Genomic DNA, 25036 nt, shown 5'->3' with positions numbered 1-25036 from the left:
CACTCCTAGGTTGGCAACAGTGGAGTCAATAATTAATGGAACATGTTTTAACTTGTACTCTTTAGAGAGAACTACTTGCAGTCTTGGTACCTGTTAGACGCTGTTGGGGAGGGGAGCAAGGGTCAAACAGGGGCTACGGGGCCTGAACGGTTGCAGTTGAGCTCATTTGCCTCTTCTATCTGGTGTCTGTTCTAGTATGGCTCTGCAAACTGGTCCATGTTCAACCCCTTCAGAACTGGAATCTCAGTGACCACGACGGCAAGCAGTGAATAGGCTTCTCAGATAGGGTGTGTGGCGGTGCTAGAGCTCTAAAATTGCCAATCACACAGGAGTACAATAATGGATTATCCAATCCATTGCTTAACTTTCATGAATAAAAATACTTTTAAATGCACTAGAGCTAAATACTAGACACAAGATAAAGGGAAGATGCAATGTTAATACACAGATCAGGCTGTACCTTTACTCGCCGTCTCCCTGGTTCCTCCTCTGGTCTACATGGTTCCCCTCAATTTACATGGTTCCCTCCAGGGCCAATGCAGTAGTGAGATTGTGACTAGGATCGCCACTCCTACTACACCATGGAAAATTGCACTCAGTCTTACAGTTCATGTGCAGCTGTCACTGATTGAGGTTTGGCTGTCCAGTCCTTACCACCAGTGGTGCATTCAGTCTAGTCAGACATCCACCTCATTCATGGACCGAAATCAAGCTTCCCAGGACTGGTTTCTGGCATTACAGCCGTCTTCAGCCGGGCTTGCTTGACTCCAGTGGCAAAGTGAGCAAGGGACTCACGTCTGAGCTGATAGCCAGAAACCGGTCCTAGGATGCTTGATTCTGGTCCAGGAAAGACATGGCTTGGCAGTTCGGGCTGGACTGTTCCCATGAGGCACAGGGTCAAGTGATTTGCATATGGCCATGTCTGAACTGGGGTGGCTTGGTGAGCAAAATAACGATGGATTAAACCCAGATCTGTGACTGGGGGTGAATGTTTTGCCATTGTGCAACATTCCGTCCATCATCTTGTGTGTTTTGCTATATAGTTTCTTAGCCAGAGGGGTTGGATATCATCCAAAAATTTCTCAAATTGTGGATGGGTCTTGATGTCCAGCAAAGTGCTGGTCAGCCTACCTATGGACGCGTTTGTTGTTATACGTTCCGTACGGTAACGCTCAAGTGCCATGCTTAGTGTTTTCTTAGAGTACAAAGCACAGCTCTCCTCGGGAGACGACCACATATCCCCCCTTCCTATGGCATAACAGAGTTGCTTAATGTGGTTTAACCAAGGGATTTTCCCCACACTCCTCCTAGACAAGAGATCCCCATACCTCCCTATAACTTAAGAGCTCCAGGGTCGACCACAAACGTCTCCAATACAGGAGGGGACGATTTGATACGATCTCCTGGATGGGTATCAATCCTAAGTCCAGCCGAAGAGGTGTCAAGGGGGTACTTATGGGGAGCCTCAAAAGACGCCTAAGGAAGCTATTCTCAGTCAGAGACAGGGGAGCAGCACTCACGTGGCCCCATAGGTCTGCGCCATTGAGCGCCCTTCCTCTCGCCTGAGCTTTATAGATTTCCATAGGCGGACCCAGCAGTTTGAGCGAAGTATCGTTAAAAACCTTTGAAATCCCACCAGATGAGTGAGCCTGCTTCAGGTTGGCCTTAGCCATGTGGGACCCACAGTCCATTCTGTCGTTAAGTGTGACCCCCAGATAATCAAAGGTTGACACTCGATCCAGTGCCATTCCATCCAAGTGGGGGTGGGGACAATTGGCTAGTCTGGTGTTCTAGACCATGAACTTGGTTTTAGTAAGGTTGATCTCCAGGTTCCTCAATCTGCAGAAGGAGCAGAATGCCTCTAGAGTTCGCTGTACACCCGTAGATGGTGTTGACAGTAGGAGGGTGTCATCAGCGAACATGAGGGCAGGTATCTTACGCCCCGCTAGGCTTGGGGAGTCCATATCTTTTGCTCCCAATAAATGGTCTATCAGCCCGTTCAGGAAAAGGGAGAAGAGTGTGGGGGCCAACACGCACCCCTGCCTCACTCCCCTTTCCACCGGGAACGGAGCCGACAACTCCCCACTCCTCCCATATCTCACCCTAGCGTATGTACCAAGGTGCATACGTTTAAATAGATGGCACAGGTAGACCGGGGCTCCCATCTCCAGCAATAATGCCCACAGCTTGTCCCTTTGGACCAGGTCAAAAGCGGACCGGAGGTCCACAAAAATCAAGTATAAACTACCTGCCCCAATAGTGACCGTCTTCCAGTAGACCAGCTGTAATCTAAACAGCTGGTCTATGGTAGAAACCTTTGCTCTAAAGCCCGCTTGCAGGGAGGTTAGGGTGTGATGTTCATCCATCCAACTCTGCAACCTGGCTAGAAGAAAGCAGGCAAATAATTTCTGGAGGACATCAATCAAACTAATGGGGCGGTAGTTGACCGGGTCAAGAGGGGAAGCTTTTTTATGAATAGGGATGATTTCCGCTCCCAGCCAAGTTAGGGGGATCTCCAGACCCTGTAAGATGGCATTAAAATAAACCTGGAGATAAGGGGCCCAAACCTTTTGCTCACTTCTATATGAATCCCCACGGACCCTATCCAGGCCCGGAGCTTTTCCCATCGACAAGCTTCTAAGGGCAGCCTGCACTTCTAAGAGGGTACACGGAGGACAATCAGCGCTCCTGGCCTCCAGGAGCGGTGGTTCAAGGAGGGTTATTTGATTCACTAAATCTACTTGTGGATCAGGATTACTGAGTGAATAGAGAGGCTTAAAATGATTTAGCCAGACCTCTTCACTAAGATTAGGAGTGATGGCGGACGATCCTTCCACTGACCCTGATCGAACAAGGTTCCAAAACAACCTATAATCTCGGGCTTCCAGGGCTGCCTTAATGTTTTCCCACCTAGACGCCTCCCACTCCGAACTGGCCTCCTTGATCAAACTTTTATAAGTATACCTCGCATTTCTGATACTTAAAGGGGACCCAGATTTTACCTCCTTTATCAGGATGTTTTTGGCCAACCTGCAGCTTTTATTGAACCAGTGGTCGCACTTCTTTCCACTTGGCCTTTTAGTGTTGGTCGTATAAAAATAACCGGCCAAGGAGCAGAGGAGTTTAATATGGATGCGCTGAAAATCCTGGAAATGGGGGGGGGTTTAGGGGCAGGGGGGCAGTTCACAATTAGAGCTCAAAAGGTGGGAGACCTCTATTAGAGAGCCTGCGACATGGCCGTATACCTCAGCTAGCCTTTCAGGTTCTAGCGCTACCTTTGCCCACCTAATTCGTCTACCACCAGCCACCGTGACAAGGTTTGAATTTATGGGGAGCTCAACTCTCCCCAAAATGTTTTTGTGGCCCAGGGTATTTAATAGTTCAAGTGACAGTAGGTTATGGTCACTATCGACCCTGGAAATAACGGAAAAGGCTTTTAGACGGGCCCAGAATTCTACATATACCATAATATAATCTATGGACGTGCTTTTGCCTGGCCTATTAAAAGTGGATGTGCCCGGGACGTCTGGGAGAAGTGTGCCATTACAGGCTCTAAGAGAATGTGACACGACCAAATTGTTGATCGCAAGGGCCATGGGCAGTAAGCGCTTTTCCAGGTATGTAGTACAGTCCGGAATTAGCCAGTTTTCATCCTCGTCCGAGGTTACCGAGGGAATTCCCCAGAGCGGTTCAAAATGACAGTTAAGGTCAGCGCCAATTATTTGGTGATACGACTAAGAAAGCGAGTGGAGAAGGGAATCTAGGGCATCCAGAGTTGATAAGCCCAACTGGTGTGGTTGAGGACGTAAATACATATTAATCACTGCCAACGCCAGACCATCCAAAAAGTTAAGTACAATACATAGGATGTCCGGGCAATGAGAGTCTATAGTCTTAACGGATCAACCTAGGTGTAGGGCAACCCAAATACATAGCCCACCCGAGGGTCTACCCCTAGGTCCCTTGACGGCCGGTGAGTAGTAGGACGCAAATCCTACCCTAACCGGAATGGACAACAGCCAAGTCTCTTGGAACAGGCATAGATCAAAAGGTATCCATCAGCTCTCCCCATTCCGGGTTATGCAGCTTTGCCCCCAACCCCGCTACATTCCAAGACCCAATGAGTGGTCTACGTGTCCCCACCACTGCTGATGGATCCTCGACTTGTTGATGCAAGATATGGGGTGGGGGAGCCAAGTCTGAGGGCGTGTCCACCTCCCTTTCATGCCCTATTGAACCAGTATTTCGGGTCGGTAACACTACCGTTCAACTACACTTCTCAGATCTAGGGGCCTGCTTAGTAGACACGTCCACTGGGCTGGCTCCCTCCAGTACGTGGTTCACAACCAGAATCAGATCCATTCCATCTGCGCCCAAAGATGGCATGAGTCAATCAACAGTGACCAATACGCTATATCTATTTCCCAATGGTATGTTATAGTCAAGATCCTGCCTGACATGGCGGGTGTAGGTTGGCTCTAGTCTGGCTGAAGCAGGGGTACAGGAGTAAAAATACCCCAGGTGGAAAGTGTTGATAGCTCCTGCTTTGTAGGACCCTCCATTAGCTAATATGTGTCCCACCACACTAGGATCCCTAAAGTTGACAATGACACAATCACCGCAAATGTCTTTAGGTCTAGTCCCCAGCCAACTGACTCTTCGTGCAAACAAAATCTCCCCCTGACCCGTACCCATTAATGGTCTATTACTCCATAGCCAGAAGATGATTTTATTCTTTAACTCAGGGAAAGTTTCCCCTCGTTCACTGGCCAGTGGGGGTACTCCCGTAAGCACCACCACATATGGGGATGCCTCTGGGGGTAACTGGGGGCGAGGGGGGGATTTATGAGGTCAATTATTTCCGAATTTCGGTACAGGGTTAGGTTGGGGCCTAACCAAATCTGAACCCATATTTCCCGAGGTAGTCAGAGGAGGGAGTGGGTCACATAGTTTAGAACCAGATACAGCAGAAGGTGGAATAGGGCGATTAGTTTGGCCAGACCCCATATGAGCTGTGGTGGATTTCAACTGACTAAGAGGAATCAAAGCAGATGTAAAGGAGTCAGGACAGGTACTCGCACCTAGGTTAGGGCCCTTAGCAGCAAGCTTAGATGTGCTTGGGGCTCCTATAGTGTCAGGATTTCCCGTTGGGCCGGTTGGCTGGACTCGCCCTAGGCCTTTACTGTTGATCAGTGAAACTAGTTTATCAATCCTAGTGGACAATGATTTAAAATGGGAATTGATAAGCTGTTCCATGTGTGTCTGTAGATCGATTATCAGATGGGTAGCCCAGACAGGGAGTCCTATAGTAGGGAGTGACGGAACGGGGTCCATCTCGACCCTGTTAGGTGTAGTTGCAGTACCCCTCACAGGTTTTTTCGCAGGTTTACATATTTTAGAAAATCAGTCTTTCTGCATTCCAATGACCCATATCTGCAAAATTCAACAGTGTTTCTGCCCCCCCCCCCCGAGAGGCAGATGGGGCAATAGCCCCTGATCTTCCCCAGGGGTGTGTGGGGGGGTCGAGAAAAAAAGGGAGAAAGCGCAATAGATGCCAGGGATTATTTAAATTATTTTATTTAAGGGGTGGGGGCTGCCCGAGATGGGCATGGTAATGCCCCACCCCCAATAAAAAATACCCTTCCCCGTCTTTCTGCCCCCTCAGAAGGCATATGGGGCAGTGGCCCTCGATCTGCCCTCCCGGCAAAAGAGGGGGGGCAGAAAGCCCACTAGAGATTTTTATTTTATATACCTAGAGGTGGGGGCTGCCCAAAATGGCCATGCCAATGCCTCCACTCCCCTAAAAAATTACCACAGCCTTTCTGTCTCCCCCGGGAGGCAGACAGGGGCAATAGTTCTTAATCAGTCCCTGTGGGGTGCAGAAAGCCTACTAAGCACCAGGGATTCTTTTTTATACTTAGGGGTGGGGGATGCCAAGAACTACCAAATAAGGCTTCCTGCCCCACCACCCCCGGAAGGCAGATCAGGGCAATAGCTCCTTACTTGCCCCCTACGGGGGAGGGGGCATAAAGCCCACTAGGCACCAGGGATATGTTTTTTGGTATGCCAGTTAGAAGCCACATAGGCAAGTGTTGCTGTTCCCAGTCTGGCCCTGCTTGGCTGGCAGAGTGCGTGGGTGGCGTTTGGCTGGCGGTGTACGTGAATATTGCTTGGTTGACTGTGTGCATTGATAGCATTTGGCTGGTGGATTACGTGGATGGCGTTTGGCTGGCGGTGTGCATGGATGGCGCTTGGCTGGCTGTGTGCATGGATGGCGCTTGGCTGGTGGCGTGCATGGATGGCGCTTGGCTGGGGCGTGTGTGGATGGTGCTTGGCTGGCGGTGTATGTGGATGGCAGTTGGCTGGAGGTGTGCGTGGATGGTGCTGTGGGATCACTGACATAATATCGATTACATAAATATAGAACTACCAAAATATCGAGGAAAAAATATAGAATGCAAAAATATCGAATTCCTATCTCCAAACAGGTAAGTACAAAAATATCGAATCAAAAATACCGTTGTAAAAAATATAGGTAGCCAAAATATCGAATTTTTTTTATGTCTTAAAAGTAATTGAAAATTAATAAAATAATAAATATAATTAACCTAAACACACTTAAAAAACGTAAATAACCATAAAATTAATAAATAATTAATGTAAGTTAAAATAAAGAAACATACAATTAGATTTTTTAAAACATACATATATACATACATATATATATATATATATATACATATGGCGATAGCCAGTAGGTATATATAGTTAGGATTTTTTTCCTATGGGATTTCTGAAAATTCTATGTCTAATAACTTTGGCGTTGGTGGACGGAATTGGCTGAAATATTCAGGAAAATGTCACATTTTGTTTCTGAGCAGCCCCTGAAATTTTGGGGGGTTTTCGTCAAGGGGGGGCCGAGAAAAAAGGGGGGTCCCAAAACGCGTTTTTCCCATGTTAATTTCCATAGGGCGGTTGGACTCCCTTTTAGCTCGAACGGCTGAATGGATTTACATGAAACTTGGCAAAATTGTAGATATGGTTTGCCCGACGTGCCTTTGCTATGTCTCAATATATGTGCTCCAGTGGATTTTGAGAAATTAACGTTTTAAAAAAATATATATATCTGTGACAGCAGTCCGGTTAGAGCCCCGGTTCGCGTACCGGACGCGTCACGGAACTTCGCGAAGCAAAGCTGATTGGCTCTCCGGTGTCTGTCAACATTCTAAACAGTCCGGAGCGGCCGCCATCTTGTCTCTCCGTAAGATCGAGAGACAAGATGTGGTGAAAAACGAAGGGGGAAATGAAGGAAAGGGGGCAAGGTAGACCCCTCCTGACCCCCTAGGATTGATGAGGGGGATATTAAAGTGTTACTTTGTAGGCTGTTATTTTCAACAAAAATGGTTAAATCCAAAAAGTCAATTGTGGAGTAATTTGCTGTATATGTGAATTTTAACCAGGGGTCACACTCATTCAGCCAATTTATGAAAAGTTCGAGGTCGTTTTTGATGTCCCATATGAGGAGAATATCATCTATGTATCTCTTCCAGTATAATATACTGGAAGAGTACGGGTTGGAATCGTTGAGTACATGTAGGTCTTCAAACTGACTCACATACAGTCCAGCCACCGAAGGGGCAAAGGCACTGCCCATGGAAGTACCATGATTTTGTAAATATAGTACTCCTTCATATTCAAAAAAATTCTCTTTAAGCGCTTTTTAATTTTTTTGAATATGAAGGAGTACTATATTTACAAAATCATGGTACTTCCATGGGCAGTGCCTTTGCCCCTTCGGTATACTGGAAGAGATACAGCAAATGACTCCACAATTGACTTTTTGGATTTAACCATTTTTGTTGAAAATAGCCTACAAAGTAAGACTTACACAAAACCCACTGCGAAAAACAGTTTACTTTCTTATAAAAGTTTCCATCCCAAACCACTAAGAGACAATCTTCCATACAGTCAATTTCTTAGAATCAAACGAAACTGTACCAAAAATGAGGATTACAAAGAGCAAGCATTGGTACTCTGCGAAAAATTGAAAGCACGTGACTATACTCAGGCAACAATCCGCAGATGTATGAAATGCGCCAACAACCAACCGAGAGCGTGTCTCCTACAGGTTCATCCCAAAAAAAACCCCAGCAGATCTAGTCACATGTGTAACAACTTTCTGTTCAGCCACCTATGAAATGCAAAAATTGGTTAACAAAAACTGGAAAATCCTGACGACCGGTAAATTTGAATGGCCAAAACCCCGGTTCGCCAATAGGAGAACTAAAAACCCACGTGATACTTTGGTACACACTCGACCTAGGAAAATACAACAAATGGAATTACCTAGAGACATTACGATGGCCCCAGTCACAGGCCACTACCCCTGTGGAAACTGTATAGCTTGCAAGTACACAACTCCTTCAAAACAGTTACAACTTTCAGAGAATCTCACATGGACCCAGAGACAGCATACAAACTGTAATTCCACCTATGTAATTTATATGGCCAACTGTCCCTGTAATAAAACCTACATTGGGATGACCTGCCGAAAAATAAAAACTCGCATAGGCGAACATAGGAGCAATATCAGGCTCAAAAAAACTACTACCAAACTCTGTGCCGATTATTTGGAGGCAGGACACACATGTGATGAAATACGCTGGACTGTCATTGAAATGCTCACAGACAAAACACGCAATGCCGAGAAAAAGCTGTACGAAAAAGAGCAGAGATGGGTAAATCGTCTTAGAACCCATATCTGGGGACTTAATGATAATATACCCTGGCATCAGTTCGCCACACATTAACAACTTTTTAGAGCAAACTCTGTCATGTGAGCCACTATATCCGCACTTAATGAATGAAAAAAATCATCGACTAGAGCAGTGCACCCCATGATTCCTTTTTATCCTGAAATACACTGGACCAAACTACTGCGGCACTCTGTGTTATGTTACACATATCCATATATTCATATATCCAAACCTTATTCCAACTTAGCCCAATCCTAGAGGATAAAGTTTTCCATTCAAATTGGAACAATCACGTGTCTCGCTTTAAATACGTGCCTTGACGTCTGCCCGGAGTCCAGGGGCAGAGTCAGCACAAGTGGTGGAAGTCTCCTCCCACGCGGGTAATGGCGGCGGATGTGTGTTTTCTCCCTCTGAAAACTAGCGGTAAGGTGACTGCTTATTGATTCATTTTCTTCTTTTCTCCCAGCTCTGTGGCTATAAAATAGCTGGTATCCCCTGACGGAGCCTCTTGTTACTTAACATTAGGTAAGAGCGCTCGCACTCCGGGTACTTTTGAAAAACATACTTCAGTTGCATTTGTGTTTCGATATGCCCCGTAGTTCTTCAATATATGCTCCGCGCTACTTTTGTGTAACAGCGTTTGATTTCATACAACTAGAGCACACAGACGCCATGAATACTAACATATTGGCGATGAGTTTGCAATTGCACTAATGTTATTACCTGAAACATCTCATAGCTTTCTGTCTCATACACTGGAGTTTATATGCGCACCGCACTTCTCAAATGACTGTAAACCTTGATAGCGGTGTATTCTATGCAAAGCAACCTTATTTTTTTGACATTATTGACACCTTGCCACTTGCCCCCTCATTTTACTTGTAATGTCACAATTATGCTGGCAGTGTTTTAATGGTCCAGCCATGCTAATGCAGGACCCGTTTACCAGCATAGTCGCTCAATTCAGCCTTTCAGTTCTTTGCCTTATTTGTTCCAAACTCCACATCAGAAAATTTTCTGTAATTTCTTAATAGCTCAGTAGAGACCAATACGTACTCTGGTGCCTTCGTACATACAAAAATATGTCAATATATGTACTGTATTCTTCTGTTTTGTGTCCCTCTTTTGCAGGTTGAAAGAGCATGATTGGCCACTGACTAGTTAACCAGTAAGCCATCGTAGTAACTACACAAATGGTGTGAGTAACTATTTAATGTTTGTATGTTTGTTTAGTCCTGACGAAAGCCCTGCAGACTCCGTTGAGCCATAGGGGGCTGAAACATGTCGACACCATTTTTAACACTATACTTCTAGATCCAGTTACTTGATCTAGTACAAGTACCTATTATTTTACCCTTTAGATCCACACCATTAATAAAAAAAAATTGGGTGTTGACCTAATTTTTAAATTAAAATTTTTTTTCTTGGGGTTACCACTTCTTCATTTTTCACCTCACCTTTTGATCTCTGGACACTGCGAATCTAGACCAGAGGAGCCTCTGGATGAGGCAGGCACCTTGCACTTTTATGGTATTCAATGATAACTGCCACAACAACAATGTAGGGGCGGATGAAAGATATATACCGCAATACCAACAAAAACATTGTGTTTTTGAGAATACCATAACCAATCTATCCAATGGTTTAGATCTGCTACAAGTGTCCATTTCTTTGCAATTTTTTTGCATCTGATAACCTCAATACTTATCCAGGGGAAGCAAATGGACACCCATTCCTCCTCCCTATCCCATTGATTACTTAATATAACAGAGATACCCCTACTACAGAACTGGAGTTACAGGACAGAAACTACTCCTTCTGTAGTAGGGGATCTCTGTGTATAGTCATAATCTAGTGAATAGAATGGCAAGCCCATCCCCACACCAAAGCGGCGGTGGAGAAAAGAAAAATAACACCACTATTGTGCGAATAGATTTCCCAGCGAAGCCTGACCAACCTGAGCGTCTGCCCTGGCATCAGTATCCAGGCAGTAATGCTTAGCAAAGGTATGGACCGACTTCCAAGTGGCCGCCTTGCAGATTTCTGCAATTGGAACATTACGGAGCAGAGCTGTCGTGGCAGCTTTGCCCCTGGTGGAATGAGCCTTAGGTTTACCCACTAAGGTCTTATTAGCTTTTTGGTAACACAATTGTATGCAGGACACAATCCACCTAGAGATAGACTGCTTAGAGGTCGCAAGACCCGTCCTGACCGATCCATAATTGATAAACAATTGGTCTGACCTATGAATATCTTTGGTTTTATCCAGATAAAATTTCAACACCCTCCTAACATCCAGGGAATGCAACGACCTTTCCGCTGGAGACGAAGGATTCTCAAAAAACCTAGGCAAAGTTATGGTCTGGTTGACGTGAAAATCAGAAATAACCTTGGGAAGAAATTTAGGGTGAGTACACATAACAACCTTAGCAGCATGAAATACAGTATAAGGTTCTTGGCAACACAATGCCTGAATTTCACTCACCCTGCGGGCCGATGTAATGGCCACGAGGAACGCCACCTTCCAGGACAGGTGCTGCAACGAAGCCTTATGAATAGGTTCAAAAGGCTCCTTCATCAATCTGGACAGCACCACATTCAATTCCCATGAAGGCGAAGGAAGCCTGACAGGAGGGAACACTTTCTTCAAGCCTTCCAGAAAATCTTTAATCACGGGGATCTGGAAAAAGGAAGTCTGTGAAGGGCATTTCCTGTAGGCAGTCAATGCAGCTAGATGAACCTTAATGGAATGGACATTAAGGCCAGACTGCGCCAACTGTAGAAGATAAGGAAGGATGACATCTTCCTTACATGTCGTCGGATCATAGTTCTTGGACTTGCACCAGATACAAAATCTCTTCCACTTGTACGCATAAGAAGTCCTAGTGGAAGGTCTCTTAGCTTCCTTCAGTATGTCCATACAATCTGCAGGGAGATTCAAATGGCCATATTGCACTATCTCAGTAGCCATGCCCCCAAACTCAAAGACGAGAGGTTTGGGTGCAACATCTGCCCCCCAAACTTCGTGAGAAGGTCCGGCCTGCACGGCAGCCGCATGTGAGGAAGTAGAGACCGGTGAAGCAAGTCCGTGAACCACCACTGTGTCTGGGCCATTCCGGGGCAATCAGTATCATTCTGTACACCTGGTAGATGGGAAGCCAGTGCCAGATCGCCTGCGCCTCCTGCGACAGGGTGCGCAATCTCGAGCCCCCCTGTTTGTTGAGGTAATACATCGTGGTCGTATTGTCCGTCTGTACAAGCAGAGAATTGGTCTGGAAGAACGGAAGAAAGGCCTTCAGCGCCAAGTGAACAGCTCTGAGTCCCAGGAAATTGATGTGGTACGTGGACTAAGTCTGTGACCACGTCCCCTAAATCTGTAAGTCCCCGGAGTGCGCCCCCCAACCGTGGAGGGACGCATCCGTCACTATAGTCTGCGTGGGAATGTCCTTGTGGAAGGGAACCCCTCTCAGGAGATTCTCCGCCGAACACCACCACTTCAGAGACTGAAGAGCATGCAGAGACAGTCGTATCTTGTCGTCCCAAGATCCTTTCCTCTGATCCCACTGGTCCTCCAAGCACTCTTGCAACGGTCTCATGTGCAGTCTTGCATGAGGCGTTAGGAAGATACACGAGGCCGTAGATCCCAGTAGAGAAGACACCGTCATCACTGTTGAAGATGGAGTGGTCATGAGAGCCTGAGCCTTCCGAAGGAGTGATAATCGTCGCTCCTCCAAAGGAGACACGCTTGCTGACAGCGTATTGATGGAGGCTCCCAAGTACTGTATGCACTGGACCGGAGTCGGGATTGACTGGGACATGTTGATGTGCAACCCCAGCTTGTTCAGTAGAACGCACGTCTTCTGGAAGTGTGCTTGCGCTTCCGAGAAGGAGGAGGCCTTGATCAACCAATCGTCCAGGTAGACAATAACCTTGTTCTTTCTCAGGTGTGCCGCTACCACCGCCATGCACTTTGAGAATGTTCTCGGCGCAGACTTCAGTCCAAATGGCAGTACTGTGTATTGATAATGATTGGCGCCAACTTGGAATTGCAGGAACTTCCTGTGTTTGTGTGCAATGGGCACATGGAAGTATGCATCCTGTAGGTCTATGGCATACAGCCAGTCTCCCCGTTGCAGCTGAGGATAAATCTGATGCAACGACAGCATGCAAAACTTTTCTCTGCGAATCCACTTGTTTGCTTGTCGCAAATCCAGAATGGGCCTGAACTCGTTCTTGTCCTTTTTGCGAACCAGAAAGAACCGGGAGTACAACCTCTTCCACTTTGAGACCGAGGTACGTCTTCTATCGCCCTTTTCCTTAACAGGATATCGGCCTCCGCCTGGAGCTCGTGCAGCTGAAACTGCGAGCTGACCGGAGGGATTGATGGAGGCGGGCTGGTGAACCGAAGACTGTATCCATTGCAAACAATATTCAGCACCCACTTGTCCCGAGTAATTTTTCTCCACTCTGCCAGAAAAAATTGAACGCTTCCCCCCACCGGAGTGGGTAACGGATGCAGGGGAAGTAAGCGCTCAGGGCCTAGACCCGGCCTGGCCTTTAGTCGCTGTTGCCGACTGGTGGCCGCCTCTGCCTTTCTGGCACTTCTGGAACAGTCTTCTGAACTGCTGCTGTTGTCCTGAAGACTGTCCACGCCCTCTGCCTTGGCCACTGAACCGCCGCAGTAACGGGCGGTACGCCTTCTTGGTCTCCTTGGGTTTTTCCAAACCCACCGCCGTGAGCGTTTCTGCCTCTGCCTTCATGCGGGCTATTTCATCATCCGCATGTTTTCCGAACAGGGTTTCGCCAGAGAATGGTAGATTGGCAACCCTTTGCTGAGCGTCCGGTTTCAGTGAAGTGAGGCGGAGCCAGGCGTGTCTTCGCTGGTTAATCCCATGGCAGAAACCATGCGCCGCCAGCAGGGAAGAGTCGGCTGCGGCACTGATTCGCCACCAACATCCCCTCATTCAACACCTCTTGGAAATCTTCTCGCTTGTCACGCGGCAGATGTTCCACAAACTGTTGTAGAGATTCCCAGAGGGCTCGGCCATACCGCCCCAACAAGGCCGTGGCACTCGCGACCTTCATGGAAGTCGCCGACGTCCCACAAACCTTTCTCCCAGACGAATCCAGCCACCTAGATTCCTTATCTGGCGGAACTGTGGAGGATGGAGTGGTGGCATGCGGTTTACGAGCTGCCGTCACAATCACAGAATCTAGAGGGGGTTCCACCCTTAGAAAAGCCGGATCCGAGTCAGGAGCCCGGTATTTTTTCTGCAGTCTCGAGGGGGTGAGCAAAAGGTCCATGGCCGGATCTTCCAGGCCCGGTACCAGTGGTAGTAGCGGCCGAGACAGATGTTTCTGGTGCAGCGTCTCGAAGATCACCGATGTCTTGGGCGTGGGCACCGTCAATGAAATGCCCAACTTCGCTGCACCTCATAAAAGTACGTCCTGGAAAGACACCAGATCATCAATTGGTGAAACCCTTGTTTCCGGTGAATCCGACAAGGTCGGAGAATAGTCCCTGGTCCCTGAAGACCTTGTCCGGGAATGAGACCTGTGCCTCCTGTGGCGCCATCTCGACCGTGTGGACGACCTGTTGCGCGATCGTTCCCTCCTCCTGGAACAGGAGTGCGATCTCCCAGTACGTGGGCGCTCCACAGGTTTCCGTGGAGGCGTCTTCCGTGGCCTATCCTGGGGTTTAGGTTTTGGAGTCCCCTTAGGCGGTGTAGGGAGCGGAGGCAGTAACACCGATCTCGGTGGTAGGACAGGAGGTATCTCCGGCCGAGGAGCGGGCCCATGAGGTGGGACCGGTGGCGGAGGTTGCCCCGCAGGAGGAAGTGGAGGTAGTGGAGGAAGCGGCGGGTTGGTGGGAGGATCCTCCTTAGGTAGAGGAGGAGGAGTTTTAGGCAGAGGTGGTGTATAAACCACTGAGTACACCGAGCCCGGTGACTTCTTCGGGGGAGGAGACTGCGACCCAGATCCTCCAGAATGTGAGCGACGCCTCCGGCGTCCTTCACCAGACCCAGCGTGACTTTTTGCGCCAAAACTCCTTCTGCGCCGCTTAGGGGAGGCGGAAAGCCTCGGAGACGCCGATCTCTTTCTGCTCGACGTCGAGCGTCGTTTATCAGGCGTCGAACGTCGACCCCGCGACTCCGGCGTCGAACGCCGTCTCCTCGACGTCGAGTGCTTCTTCCTCGACGACGAACGGTCAGTCCTTGACGACGAGCGTCGACTCCTCCGCGTCGACCGTTTCCTCGCGGTCCTCGACGTCGAGGATCCCCTCGACGGCGACCGTCTGCTCGACGGCGACCGGCGGTGTCGCTATGCCGGCGAGCGCCGGTGCCTGTCGGTCCTTCTTCGACGTCGATGGCTCGACGCTAACGTCGACGACGACGAAGATGCCGTCGGCGGTGATTTCGACGGCGGCCTATCCAGGCCTCTCGACGTCGACCGTCCACGCTGTCTCGACCCGGAGCCCCGGGGAGAAGGGGAACTCACCATCGTCATCCCTCTTGACGTCGCCGTCGATGCGATCGACGGAGACCGGGACCGTTTGCTGGGCTTCCTGCCTCTAGGGAGCCACCCAGAGGCCTCAGCAGGGGCAGAGGGAGCCTTCACAGCCTGCCCAGACCCACCTGCAGCCTGCAGTCGTCTCTCCTCCAGGCCTTGAAGCCTAATCTTCAGCCTGTCCCTCAGGGTCCTTGTAGAAAAGATCTGACAGATGTCACAATCTTCAGGGACATGTGCTTCAGGGAGACATAGTATGCAGACGTCGTGTGGATCAGTCTTGGCGTTCTTCCTTCCACATGCTGGGCACTTGTCGAAGAGAGCAGGCATTTTAGAGCCCTACAAAGCCTGAACAAATACACAGAAGTGAAGGGAAACAACTGAAAACACTTTTAAAGCCAAAAGTGCACAAAAAATCCAATAAACCCTTGAAAAAGGGAGAGCTCAATGCACCAGGGTCCTGTTAGCAGGAGCCGGAAAAAAGAACTAGATTATGACTATACACAGAGATCCCCTACTACAGAAGGAGTAGTTTCTGTTCTGTAACTCCAGTTCTGTAGTAGGGGTATCTCTGTTATAGTCATAAGCGCCCTACCGTCTCCCCGGTGGAGAGAGATGTTCATGAAAGGAATGCTACAGGTCTGGCATGTTACGCCTTTAAAAAGAACTGAAAGTAAGAGGGCCCTGCTGTGCATTCTGGGATACTGGGAGAAGTTCTGGAAAGTTCTCTTAAAGGCACAGTATCCTATTTAAGCCACATAATGGCAGCCTATGGGGCTTGTCTGTCCATGCCTTCCTCTCTATTATTCCAGAGGCTTTTGCTGGGCGATAGAAGTTTCTCTATGGGAGAAACTGGGCAGGCTGTGCTGTTTGTGGGTTGTTTTGGTGGAATTTCTAGTTGAAGTACTGGACAGTGTAGCCTGTGGATATAGGCTGCATTATTTGTCTTTAAATTCTCTCTTAAGTGTCTGTGCAGTTCTGCAATTTTCTGACAACTTAAGAGATTATTTTTGATTGCCGGGGTCCTTGCACATGGGCGGGACTATTCACTAGATTATGACTACACACAGAGATCCCCTACTACAGAAATATTAGTTATTAAAAATCAATTCCCTATTCATATTTAATTAACAAATTAATTTTCAATAACAAAATCGAATTATTAAAAAAAATGAATACCAATTAATAATTAACAGTAAATTAATTATCAATACACAAAAAGTATTTTTAATATGTAATTAATTACAATTACATTACTTCCCAGCCTATTCCCCTATAAACCCACAACCTGCTACGGAAAATACATTAATGAAATTAACATAATTATCAATCAATTAATAAAAATGAATGACCAATTAATAAAAATTAATTATCAATTAAAAATTATTTAACAATAATTAAAAATAAATACCAATAAATAAATTAAAATATGTAATTAATTACAATTAAATTACTTCCCACCCTTTTCCCCTATAAACCCACAACCCGCTACAGAATTAAATTACGCTAAAATTAAATAACATAAAATTCATTACTTAAAAAAAATTAAACATACATTACAAAAATATACACTTTTCACACATACACTAACATACAAAACACTTTAAAAAATTCGATATTATTAAAAATTCGATATATTTTGATGCCTATATTATATACTTCGATATTTTGACTTCGATATTACTTTCCTTCAATTCGATATTTTTAACCACTATATTGTGTCCATTCGATATTTTGTCCATTCTATATTTTTAATTCGATATTATGGCCATTCTATATGTTTACTTCGATATTATGTCTTAATACCGGTGCTGTGCATAGATGGTGGTGTGCGTGTACTGACTCTTGGCTGGCGGTGTGGCTTGCATGGATCCCCCATAGATGTTTACCCAGAATCCCCTGCAAACCTCAAATTTACATACAAAGTCACATTTTCCTCACATTTCTGTGTGGGAAAGTTGTAGGATCCCTGCGCAGGCACACATTTCCTACTGCCCAGCATTCCCCTTGGTCTCCCAAGAAAAATTAGCCCTCACTAGTGTGGGTGCCCAAAGTAGCGTCAGCTCATAAATGTATAAACAAACTGCCCCTTTGGACCCCCTCGATCTCTACAGGTTTTTAGCCCTTCCATGTCATAGGCACTTGGCCCATACACACAAGTAAGGTATCATTTTTATCGGGATACTGAGGGAAACGTGGAGTGGTCGGAAATGTGTGCTATGCGGAGATCTCACAACCTCCCCACACAGATATTAGAGGAAAATGTGACTTTGTAGCTAAATTTGAGGTTTGCAGCAGATTCTTGGAAGGAAAATGATGGGGGATCAACTCAAGCCACATATCTATGGACTCTTACGGGTGTCTAGTTTTCAGAAATGTCTGGGTTGTTTAGGTTCCCCAAGATATCTGCAAACCTGGGACCAAATAGACAGGTGCCCACCTATCCATCACAAAACGACCTTGTTTCTCAAAGGGGGGGGGGGGTCACCTGTGTTTTTGGTCCCTGGCTCTGCGGCCATCCCTGATTCTCTGGTGGTTTGGCTGGAGAGGCGTTGGAGCGAGCACTGAGTTAACGTGCCGCCGACCTTGTTTGGATGCTGAAGGAAGACTGCGAGACTTGAGCCTCTTCAGAGATTATTCTCTATCTGGGCGGACATTATGAAGATATAAGGAGTCTACGGGAATAGAGTCTAGACGGTGGTTCCTACCCCACCCACTTTGGTGGTTGTGGGGGGCCGGCGATACCAGCCCGAGGTTTAGCCAGGGCCGCGAAGAATAGAGCGCCCATGTCCTGATGAAGCCTATATCATCTGGCTGAAACGCGACCGCGTCGACACCTTAGGCTTTGAACGGAGTCCCCTGTAAAAATTTAAGGAAGATTGGACTTTTTCCTAGGCGCACCAACACAAATGTAGGCTGGGTTGATAAGTTAACCCCCTGGTGTTTTTGTTTTTGGGACTACCATTTTGTTGTGTACTCCACCCCAAATTGAGAGGAGGTACATATGTAAATTGGTGTATATATATATTCTTTTGTCTCAAGGGTACAGAGAAGTGTTTTTGGTATTGTATAGTGTTCTGTGTATTTGTATATAATGTACATGTGATGTGTTGTATATAGATTGTGTTATCTGTTTATATTGTGCCTCTCTGGCTGTTCGCTCATATATGTGTATATGAACGAATAGTTTTTTACCTGTCGGTGTAGTTTTGCAGCTTGAAGATCTTTCTGGATTCACTATGCTGTGCATATTCCGCAATCTGGTGGTTGGGTCCGGATTCGTAGTCTTTTTTCTCTTTTTTTTTTTTTTTTTGTCGTAGCCCAGGTGGGCGTCGACGTCCCACCATTTGGTGTACCTTCGGTGACGTCGGCGTGCTTCCGGCGGAAGCTACCACCCTTGGGCGCCATCTTCGGATTCTTTTTTCTGTCTCTTTTTCCTTTTCTGTCTTTGTAGTGAATCCATGGCTATGTTTGTTAATCGTTTTTTCAACGTAATTCTTTTCACGTATCTTTTCACGTATCTTCTAAGTTTCAACTTGCTTTCTTTCTATGTGTTTCCACCTTCTTCTCCAGCCTCATCTTTCTGGCGGAGGCGGGTGGGTTCGCTAGTGAATCCAGAAAGATCTTCAAGCTGCAAAACTACACCGACAGGTAAGAAACTATTCGTTTTGCAGCGCGAATCTTTCTTGATTCACTATGCTGTGCATAGATTTTGTAGCAGTTTTCCTCACTTTTGTGGCGGTTGGGTGGAAGAGGAGCGTTGGTTGTTGAATATATGTTGAAGCACTTTCTGTCCTACTTGTGCTTCTTTGTTCATCTGTACATCCACGCAATAGTGCTTAGTGAAAGTGTGCACTGAAGCCCATGTTGCCGCCAGGCATATGTCCTGGATTGGTGTGTTGGCCAGAAAGGCAATTGTTGCTCCTTTCTTCCTGGTGGAGTGGGCCTGTGCCCCTCCAGTTAGCTCCTGGCCAGCTTGTTTGTGGCAGAATTGTATTGTCTGTGCGATCCATCGCTCTATGGTGTTTTTAGTCACTGGTTTGCCCATGTAACTGTTTGCGAAGGATACGAAGAACTGTTTTGTTTTCCTGTGTTCCTTCGTTCTCTCAATGTAGTGCATCACAGCCCTTCTAGCGTCTAGGGTGTGGAGTGACCTCTCTGCGCTTGTAATGGGGTTTTGGAAGAAGCTAGGGATCTGAATACTCTGATTCATGTGGAACCTTGACACCACCTTTGGCATGAAGTGTGGGTCTGTTCTCATCACGATCCTGTCACTGTGTATCTGGATGTAGGGTTCTTGCAGTGTGAGTGCCTGCAGTTCGCTCACCCTCCGTAGCGAGGTGATTGCTACCAGAAAGGCCGTCTTCATTGTTAACATTTGCAGTGATGCTTTGTGGATGGGTTCGAAAGGTGCTTTCATGAGCTCCGTCAGTACCACATTTAGGTTCCATGCCGTTGGCGGCATTCTTTTTGGCAGCGCTATTCTTTTAGCTCCTTCCAGGAATCTTTTTACGACTTGAGATGTGAAGAAGCTTCTCCCTGTTTCTCCTCTTGTGTATGCCACAATCGCTGCCAGGTGCACCCTCAGCGAGGATGAGCTTAGCTTAGCCTTAATTAGGTGCGTGAGGTACCTTAGCACCGTGGATTCCTTGGTCAGTTTCCTTTGGAGCTGTTTCTTGCAACACCATTGAGTGAATCTTTTCCATTTTTCCCCATAGCACTTGCGTGTGCTGGGCCTTCTTGCCTCTCGTAGCACCCGCAGGGTGCTCTCTGGTAGTTTTAGGTGTGCGAATTCTAAGTCCTCAGGAGCCAGGCTGAGAGGTTGAGGCTCTCTGGCTCTGGGTGTAGGATTTCTCCGTTTTCCATGTAGAGTAGGTCTCTTCTTTTTGAGAACTTGCGTGGTGGCCCCTGCGCCATCTCCATTATCTGAGAAAACCAGGTCTGTCTGGCCCATTGTGGTGCCACAAGGATGAGCGTCATGTTGCTCTTCATGCATTTGTTGAGAACCCTCGGGATCAGTGGTATCGGGGGAAAAGCGTAGGCAAATGTTTTCGACCAGCTTATCCATAGGGCATTCCCCTTGGACAGTGCCTCTGGTTGCCTGGATGCAAAGTACTGGCATTTTGCATTCCGGTGTGTTGCAAATAGGTCTATTGTTGGCGTGCCCCATTTCCTGAATAGAGTATTGAGTTCCCACTCGTGGGACGCTGAGGTCTGCCTGCTGAGCCAATCTGCTTCTACATTGTCCTTCCCTGGCAGGTGTATGGCTAGCAGGTCTATTTTTAGTGGTATAGCCCATTTCCAGATCTCCTGTGCCAAGTTTGACAGAGGGAACGACTGAGTTCCCCCCTGTTTGTTTATGTAAAACATCGTTGTGGTGTTGTCTGTTTGTATTAGCACCTTCTGGTTGTACAGGTGTTTCTGAAAAGCCTTGAGGGCTAGCAACACAGTTTTCAGTTCCAGGTAGTTGATCTGCCTGACTGCATCTGTAGGGCTCCACAGACCCCTCACTCTGAGCCTGTTCATGTGTGCGCCCCACCCCTTCTGGGATGCGTCTGTGGTGATGGTCACTGTTGGGTCCGGTGGTGTTAGAGGTTTCCCTTCTGTTATTCTCTCCCTGGTCCACCACCTTATCTCCTCCTGCACCCTGTGCGTTACAACCACTAGATCCTCCCAACTTCCTGTAGCTTTTGACCATTGCTGTTGTAGCCACTCTTGGAGTGGTCTCATTTGTAGGCGTACATTGGGGACCAAGTGTATGCATGATGCCTTTTCGGCGGCGCCATCGAAGCTTTCTTCGGCTCCTTTTCTTTCGACGTTGAAGTCGAAGGCCCTTTTTGGGGGGCTTGCTTCGATGACCTTTGCTTTTCGCTGGTCTTCGGCCTCCGGGAGTCCTTCTCGGAGGATCCGCTGGGCTTTTTTTCGGAGGATGCAGCTTCGGTCGTCGATTTGTTCGGCGCCGGTGCTCCTTTCGAGGCTCTGGGCTCAGACTTTCGAGAGTCTGCCTCTGGTTTTCGAGGCCCTGTGGGAGTTTTCGGGGTCGTAGACTCTCCTACCTTATCAGGCGTTTTCTTATCGGTCTCAGCGACCGTGAAGTCATCTGGGCCTTCGGCGATGTTGTCCTCGTCGTCTGTGGAGAGGCCAAGTTCATAAAGCGTCGGGGCTTGGCCCTTGCCCTGCATCGTGTGGTGAGCCGTCCTCTGTCTTTCTCGAACTCGGAGTGTCTTCGGCTTGAAGACGGAGCAGGCGTTGCAGTCTCTGCTCTCGTGGTCGATAGGCAGGCAGAGGTTGCAGACTGGGTCCTGGTCTTTCTGTGCGAACTTGTGGTGGCAGTTCTTGCAGAATTTAAAGGGCGTCTTGTACATCCCTGCGCTCAGGGGGCCCCCTGTGTGCGCATTCCTCCCAGGACGTCGAAGATTTCGAAGTTCTCTCCTTTCTTCGTCGTCTCTTCTCTAAAGGTCCTCTTCTCCCGATCTTCTCAGGTCTTTTCTGTTGAAGATTTGCTATATTTTCTCCTTTCCTCCTCAAAAACTTCTGGAGCTTCACGCGACGATCCAGACCCAACGGCGGAAAAAAGAATCTGAAGATGGCGCCCAAGGGTGGTAGCTTCCGCCGGAAGCATGCCGACGTCACCGAAGGTACACCAAATGGTGGGACGTCGACGCCCACCTGGGCTACGACAAAAAAAAAAAAAAAAGAGAGAAAAAAAGACTACGAATCCGGACCCAACCACCAGATTGCGGAATATGCACAGCATAGTGAATCCAGAAAGATTCACGCTGCAAAACTAATATATACTTACGCTGCATATAATTCGCAAATCACAAGACAATTGATTGTGTCTTGTTTGATAATTAAAAGTAGATTGATCCCTTCAGTACCATTTGTTTCTACTTTTTTATCTTTGGATGTCTCCTGCTCAGGTACGGGAGGGTGAGGTGGGCAGAACCCCTAACCCTTTTTTCTAGTCTCTGCGGCCATCTAGGGCAACCTACAAAACCCAGACATTTCTGAAAACTAGACACTCAGGGGAGTCCAGGGAGGTGTGTCTTGCGTGGATATCCCAACATTTTCCTACCCACATTCCTCTGCAAACCTTACATTTAGCTTTAAAAAACAACACATTTTCCTCAACATTCTGTGTGGGAAAGTTGTGGGATCGCCAAGCCGCCACATATTTCCTACCACCCAGCGGTCTCCCAGGTATCCGGATAAAAATGGTACCTCACTTGTGTGGGTAGGCATAGTGGCCGCAACAGGAAATGGCCCAAATCGTACTTTGGAAATTTGAAAACTACTTCTCATAAAATGGCCTGGTTTTGGCAAGGGGTCACCTGGGTGTTTGGCCCCGGGCTCGGCGGCCATCTAGGGAAACCTACCAAACCCACACATTTCTGAAAACTAGACACCCTGGGGAGTTCAGGGAGGTATGGGTTGTGTGGATCCCCCAAAGCGTTCCTAACCAGAATCCCCTGCAAACCTCAAATTCGGATGGAAAACAAATCTAATTTTTCTAAAACGTCTGTGTGGGAAAGATGTGGGATCACCCGCTGACAAAAATTTCCTACCACCCAGCATTCCCCCAGATCTCCCATGAAAAATGGTACCTCAATTGTGTGGGTGGGCCAAGTAACCTCGACAGGCAAGGGCCCAAAACATATTGTGGAGACATAAAAATGACTGATCACAAAACAACCTGGTTTTGCAAGGTGGGGCACCTGGGGTTTTTGGCCCCGGGCTCGGCAGCCATCTAGGGAAACCTACCAAACCCACACATTTTTGAAAAGTAGACACTTTGGGGAGTCCATGGAGGTTTGGCTTGCATGGATCCCCCAACGTTTTCCTACCCAGAATTCCCTGCAAACTCAATTTGTGAGATTTGCAAGGGATTCTGGGTAACAGATCCTGGTGCAAGCCATACAAGTTACCTCATCCTGGATTCCCCTGGGTGTCTAGTTTTCAAAAAAGTATAGGTTTGCCTGGTATCCCTGGGTGCTGCCAGAGCTAGGTTTCAAAATCCACAGCTAGACAATTTGCAATAAAAGGTCATTTTTCAATGTAGAAATGTGATGTGTCCACGTTGTGTTGTGGGCTGTTTCATGTCGTGGGCACTAGGACTACCCACACAAGTGAGGTACAATTTTTATTGGGAATCTTTGGGGAATGTGGAGTGGGTGAAAGTTTGTGGATCTATCGCAGAAATTTGAGGAAAATGTGTCTTTTTTTCAAAGAAAGTTTGAGGTCTTCAAGGGATCCTGGGTAACCACAAAAGTGAACCCATCCTAGATTCCCCGGGTGTCTGTTGTTCAAAAATGTACAAGTTTGCTAGGTATCTCGAGGTGCCAGCTGAGCTAGGGTTCAAAATCCACAGGTAGACACTTTGAAAAAAAAAAGGGTCCGTTTTCACTATAAAAATGTGGTGTGTTCACATTGTGTTTTGGCCAGTTTCCTGTTGCGTGCATGAGGCCTACCCACACAAGCGAGGTACCATTTTTATCTAGAGACTTTGGGGAATGCGGGGTACGTGGAATTGTGTGCATCCACGCAGATTTCAGAACTTTCCATCACAGAAATATGAGGATTTTTTTTTTTATTTGTTTTTACAAAGTGTGAGGTTTGCAAGGTATTCTGTGTAACAGAACCTGATGAGAGCCACACAAGTACCCAATCCTGGATTCCCCTGGGTGTCTAGTCTTCAAAAATGTATAGGTTTGCTAGGTTTTTCTAAGTGACAGCAGAGCTAGGGCTCAAAATCCACAGATGGACACTTTGCAAAAAAGGGACATTTTTCACTGTAAAAATGTGGTGTGTCCACGTTGTGTTTTGGCCCGTTTCCTGTTGTGGGCACTAGGCCTACCCACACAAGTGAGGTACCATTTTTTATCAGGAGACTTAGGGGGAACACAGAACTGTAGAGCAACTGTTATAACGTATTGACTTTCTGTGCATTTCTACCTTCCAAATTGTAAGACAATGTGTAAAAAAGAAGTCCCTTTGAAAAATGTCCTAGAATTCACATGCTAGTACGGGTACACACAATTTCAGAGATGTGCAAATAACTACTGCTTCTAAGCACTATATTTTGTTCCCATTTCATAAATACATAGGCGTCTTTGATACCGATTTTTCACTTTTATATTTTACCAAATGAATTGCTATATATACCCGGTACACAATGAAAAACCATTGCAAGACGCAGCTCAGGTATTGGCTCTGGGTTTCTCAGGTTCTTGGTGAACCTACAAGTCCTCTACATCCCCAGAAGCAGAAGATTCCAGCGTATGTAACGGTGTATTGCTTTAAAGAATCTGTCATACTTAGAAGAAGTTGCAGGTGAAGACGTTTGGGCAAAGGGCTGTTTTTTTTCAAAACATTTTTATTATTTCTTACATTCAACTGTTTCTATAAAAAAAACACCTTGAAGGATCTACACAAATGACCCCTTACTGAGTTCAGATTTTTTTCTACTTTTCAGAATGTATAGCTTTCCAGGATCCATTATTACTTTCACACCCATTTCGACCACTAACTGGAAGGAGGTTGAAAGCACAAAAAATAGGAAAAATGGGCTATGTCCCGGTAAAATGGCAAATAACTGTAGAACATTTTGGTTTTCTGACAAAAGCCTGCCTGTCCCTGAAAGCTGGGAAGATGGTGATTCCAGCACCACAAACAAATCCTTTGTTGAAACCATTTGCAGGGGAAAAAAACAGACTCTTTCTTCTGCAGCACTTTTCCCCATTTTTCCAAAATAAAACAAATGTACCTGTATT

At 46.9% G+C, this 25036-nt stretch overlaps 1 protein-coding gene across 4 annotated transcripts in view; it reads right to left on the bottom strand.

The window, feature by feature from the left end:
• Window positions 1–25036, bottom strand: part of LOC144756238 (histone H3-like centromeric protein A) — a 198691-nt gene that overhangs the window by 3979 nt on the left and 169676 nt on the right. The window lies entirely within an intron of this gene.

Source organism: Lissotriton helveticus, chromosome 5_1, assembly GCF_964261635.1.
Source record: "Lissotriton helveticus chromosome 5_1, aLisHel1.1, whole genome shotgun sequence".
In the NCBI taxonomy this organism is placed as follows: domain Eukaryota; kingdom Metazoa; phylum Chordata; class Amphibia; order Caudata; family Salamandridae; genus Lissotriton; species Lissotriton helveticus.
This window is presented reverse-complemented; position numbering and strand designations above follow the sequence as displayed.